This window comes from Plectrocnemia conspersa, unplaced genomic scaffold (assembly GCF_051122295.1).
Source record: "Plectrocnemia conspersa isolate PC_06_02 unplaced genomic scaffold, ASM5112229v1 ptg000014l, whole genome shotgun sequence".
In the NCBI taxonomy this organism is placed as follows: domain Eukaryota; kingdom Metazoa; phylum Arthropoda; class Insecta; order Trichoptera; family Polycentropodidae; genus Plectrocnemia; species Plectrocnemia conspersa.
Genome location: NW_028277178.1, coordinates 67,667 through 73,634, shown reverse-complemented (window position 1 = coordinate 73,634; position 5,968 = coordinate 67,667).

Here is a 5,968-nt window from a genome sequence, read left to right as displayed (position 1 = left end):
TTGCAGAAGATATTTTTTAGTGGGATTTTATTTAGCAAAGTTATGACACTTTGAATTTTTACGATAGCCGCCATTTTGAAAAAAAAAATTATATATTTTTTTTAAACATAACGTATAGAGGCTGCACGTTAGTTCTATGCGATACTTAAAATTTAAATTTAAATCTTTGAAACCAAGCAGTTAAGAGCGTTAACTCTTGCGAAAGTCTCTAAATGGCTAGTATGGGGGTACGATCGAACTGATACATCGCTTGTTTTCAAGCAAAAATATATATTTTTTATATTTTATTCTGATGAACTTTAGGCTTCTGAACATTTCATGTATAGAAACCTTTTTGTCGAAATTCAACACTACTGAGTTATAAGTGATTGAATTTCAATACTTGTCGCCATTTTGCAAAAAAATTGACAAAATGAATTTTTCTAACAAACATACACAGGATGCTTAAGAATTCTATTTTGTCACAAAAATTAAAATTTAAATATGTATAAATTAGCTCACACTGACCTTAACTATATTGAAAATCTTATGAGCGTATGTATAGTGGGTCGATCGACTCATCACACTAAACGTGTTTTGAAAAAAAAATACTTTTATTTTTTAATTTTTAATTTTTTTTTATAGTATCGTAAGTATAGTGGAAAGCTATATTTTGTAATAAAAATTTAGGTTAATTTCTTAAATAGAAGATTCATACGAGCGTTACTATATGCAGAGTCGCATAAAAGCTCGTTCGAGGTCTCGGTCAATATATGGTAAGACTCGGTTTTAATTAAAAAAAAAATAAATAAAAATTGCTTTTATATGCAAATTAAAATTCCAAACACTTTTTGCATTTGACATTTTTCAGTAGGATTTTATTTAGCAAAGTTATGACACTTTAAATTTTTACGATAGCTGCCATTTTGAAAAAAAATTTATATATTTTTTAAACATAACGTATAGAGGCTGCACGTTAGTTCTATGCGATACTTAAAATTAAAATTTTAATCTTCGAAACCAAGCAGTTAAGAGCCTTAACTCTTCCGAAAGTCTCAAAATGGCTAGTATGGGGGTACGATCGAACTGATACATCGCTTGTTTTCAAGCAAAAATATATATTTTTTATATTTTATTCTGATGAACTTTAGGCTTCTGAACATTTCATGTAAAAAAACCTTTTTGACGAAATTCAACACTTCTAAGTTATTAGTGATTGAATTTCAATACTTGTCGAAATTTTGCAAAAAATTGACAAAATGAATTTTTCTAACAAACATACACAGGATGCTTAAGAATTCTATACTGTCACAAAAATTGAAAATTAAATTTGTATAAATAAGCTCACACTGACCTTAACTATATTGAAAATCTTATGAGCGTATGTATGGTGGGTCGATCGACTCATCACACTAAACGTGTTTTAAAAAAAAAATTCTTTTATTTTGTAATTTTTAATTTATTTTTATAGTATCGTAAGTATAGTAGAAATCGATATTTTGTAATAAAAATTTAGGTTAATTTCTTAAATAGAAGATTCATACGAGCGTTACTATATGCAGAGTCGCATTAAAGCTCGTTCGAGGTCTCGGTCAATATATGGTAAGACTCGGTTTTAATTAAAAAAAAAATAAATAAAAATTGCTTTTATATGCAAATTAAAATTCCAAACACTTTTTGCATACGAAATTTTTCAGTAGGATATCATTTAGCAAAGTTATGACACTTTGAATTTTTACGATAGCCGCCATTTTTAAAAAAAATTTTATATATATTTTTTAAACATAACGTATAGAGGCTGCACGTTAGTTCTATGCGATACTTAAAATTTAAATTTCAATCTTTGAAACCAAGCAGTTAAGAGCGTTAACTCTTGCGAAAGTCTCTGAATGGCTAGTATGGGGGTACGATCGAACTGATACATCGCTTGTTTTCAAGCAAAAATATATATTTTTTATATTTTATTCTGATGAACTTTAGGCTTCTGAACATTTCATGTATAGAAACCTTTTTGTCGAAATTCAACACTACTGAGTTATAAGTGATTGAATTTCAATACTTGTCGCCATTTTGCAAAAAAATTGACAAAATGAATTTTTCTAACAAACATACACAGGATGCTTAAGAATTCTATTTTGTCACAAAAATTGAAATTTAAATATGTATAAATTAGCTCACACTGACCTTAACTATATTGAAAATCTTATGAGCGTATGTATAGTGGGTCGATCGACTCATCACACTAAACGTGTTTTGAAAAAAAAATACTTTTATTTTTTAATTTTTAATTTTTTTTTATAGTATCGTAAGTATAGTGGAAAGCTATATTTTGTAATAAAAATTTAGGTTAATTTCTTAAATAGAAGATTCATACGAGCGTTACTATATGCAGAGTCGCATTAAAGCTCGTTCGAGGTCTCGGTCAATATATGGTAAGACTCGGTTTTAATTAAAAAAAAAATAAATAAAAATTGCTTTTATATGCAAATTAAAATTCCAAACACTTTTTGCATTCGACATTTTTCAGTAGGATTTTATTTAGCAAAGTTATGACACTTTAAATTTTTACGATAGCTGCCATTTTGAAAAAAATTTTATATATTTTTTAAACATAACGTATAGAGGCTGCACGTTAGTTCTATGCGATACTTAAAATTAAAATTTTAATCTTCGAAACCAAGCAGTTAAGAGCCTTAACTCTTCCGAAAGTCTCAAAATAGCTAGTATGGGGGTACGATCGAACTGATACATCGCTTGTTTTCAAGCAAAAATATATATTTTTTATATTTTATTCTGATGAACTTTAGGCTTCTGAACATTTCATGTATAGAAACCTTTTTGACGAAATTTAACACTACTGAGTTATAAGTGATTGAATTTCAATACTTGTCGCCATTTTGCAAAAAATTGACAAAATGAATTTTTCTAACAAACATACACAGGATGCTTAAGAATTCTATACTGTCACAAAAATTGAAATTCAAATATGTATAAATAAGCTTACACTGACCTTGACTATATTAAAAATCTTATGAGCGTATGTATGGTGGGTCGATCGACTCATCACACTAAACGTGTTTTTCAAAAAAAATACTTTTATTTTTTAATTTTTAATTTTTTTTTATAGTATCGTAAATATATTGGAAACCTATATTTTGTTTTAAAAATTCAAGTCGATTGCTTAAATAGCAGCCTCATACGAGCGTTAACTATATGCAGAGTCGCATAAAAGCTCGTTCGAGGTCTCGGTCAATATATGGTAAGACTCGGTTTTAATTAAAAAAAAAATAAATAAAAATTGTTTTTGTATGCAAATTAAAATTCCAAACACCTTTTGCATACGACATTTTTCAGTAGAATTTTATTTAGCAAAGTTATGAAACTTTGAATTTTTACGATAGCCGTAATTTTGAAAAAAAAAATTATATATTTTTTTTAAACATAACATATAGAGGCTGCACGTTAGTTCTATGCGATACTCAAAATTTAAATTTTAATCTTTAAAACCAAGCAGTTAAGAGCATTAACTCTTTCGAAAGTCTCAAAATGGCTAGTATGGGAGTACGATCGAACTGATACATCGCTTGTTTTCAAGCAAAAATATGTATTTTTTATATTTTATTCTGATGAACTTTAGGCTTCTGAACATTTTATGTATAGAAACCTTTCTGACGAAATTCAACACTACTGAGTTATAAGTGATTAAATTTCAATACTTGTCGCCATTTTGCAAAAAATTGACAAAATGAATTTTTCTAACAAACATACACAGGATGCTTAAGAATTCTATACTGTCACAAAAATTAAAATTTAAATATGTATAAATAAGCTCACACTGACCTTAACTATATTGAAAATCTTATGAGCGTATGTATGGTGGGTCGATCGACTCATCACACTAAACGTGTTTTGAAAAAAAAATACTTTTATTTTTTAATTTTAAATTTTTTTTATAGTATCGTAAGTATAGTGGAAAGCTTTATTCTGTATCAAAAATTCTAGTCGATTTCCGTAATAGAAGCCTCATACGAGCGTTAACTATTTGCAGAGTCGCATAAAAGCTCGTTCGAGGTCTCGGTCAATATATGGTAAGACTCGGTTTTAATTAAAAAAAAAAATAAATAAAAATTGCTTTTATATGCAAATTTAAATTCCAAACACTTTTTGCATACCACATTATTCAGTAGGATTTTATTTTGCAAAGTTATGACACTTTGAATTTTTACGATAGCCGCCATTTTAAAAAAAAAATTTTATATATTTTTTTTAAACATAACGTATAGAGGCTGCACGTTAGTTCTATGCGATACTCAAAATTTAAATTTTAATCTATGAAACCAAGCAGTTAAGAGCGTTAACTCTTGCGAAAGTTTAAAAATGGCTAGTATGGGGGTACGATCGAACTGATACATCGCTTGTTTTCAAGCAAAAATATATATTTTTTATATTTTATTCTGATGAACTTTAGGCTTCTGAACATTTTATGGGTAGGAACCTTTTTGACTACATTCAACACTAATGAGTTATAAGTGATTGAATTTTAATACTTGTCGCCATTTTGCAAAAAATTGACAAAATGAATTTTTCTAACAGACATACACAGGATGCTTAAGAATTCTATACTGTCACAAAAATTGAAATTCAAATATGTATAAATAAGCGCACACTGACCTTAACTATATTGAAAATCTTATGAGCGTATGTATGGTGGGTCGATCGACCCATCACACTTAACGTGTTTTGAAAAAAAAATACTTTTATTTTTTAATTTTTAATTTTTTTTTATAGTATCGTAAGTATAGTGGAAAGCTATATTTTGTATTGAAAATTAAAGTCAATTTCTTAAATAGAAGCCTCATACGAGCGTTAACTATATGCAAAGTCGCATAAAAGCTCGTTCGAGGTCTCGGTTAATATATGGTAAGAATCGGTTTTAATTAAAAAAAAAATAAAACAAAATTGCTTTTATATGCAAATTAAAATTCCAAACACTTTTTGCATACCACATTTGTCAGTAGGATTTTATTTAGCAAAGTTATGACACTTTGAATTTTTACGATAGCCGCTATTTTGAAAAAAAATTTTATATATTTTTTTTAAACATAACGTATAGTTGCTGCACGTTAGTTTTATGCGATACTTAAAATTTAAATTTTAATCTTCAAAACCAAGCAGTTAAGAGCGTTAACTCTTTCGAAAGTCTCAAAATGGCTAGTATGGGGGTACGATCGAACTGATACATCGCTTGTTTATAAGCAAAAATATATATTTTTTATATTTTATTCTGATGAATTTTAGGCTTTTGAACATTTAATGTATAAAAACCTTTTTGACAAAATTTAACACTACTGAGTTATAAGTGATTGAATTTCAATACTTGTCGCCATTTTGCAAAAAATTGACAAAATGAATTTTTCTAACAAACATACACAGGATGCTTAAGAATTTTATACTGTCACAAAAATTGAAATTCAAATATGTATAAATAAGCTTACACTGACCTTACTTAAATAAAAATCTTATAACGTATGTATGGTGGGTCGATCGACTCATCACACTAAACGTGTTTTAAAAAAAATACTTTAGTTTTTTAATTTTTAATTTTTTTTTATAGTATTGTAAGTATAGTGGAAAGCTGTATTTTGTATTAAAAATTTAAGTCGATTTCTTAAATAGAAGCCTCATACGACCGTTAACTATATGCAGAGTCGCATAAAAGCTCGTTCGAGGTCTCGGTCAATATATGGTAAGACTCGGTTTTAATTAAAAATAAAATAAAAAAAAATTGCTTTTATATGCAAATTAAAATTCCAAACACTTTTTGCATACCACATTTTTCAGTAGGATTTTATTTAGCAAAGTTATGACACTTTGAATTTTTACAATAGCCGCCATTTAAAAAAAATTTTATATATTTTTTTTAAACATAACGTATAGAGGCTGCACGTTAGTTCTATGCGATACTCAAAATTTAAATTTTAATCTTTGA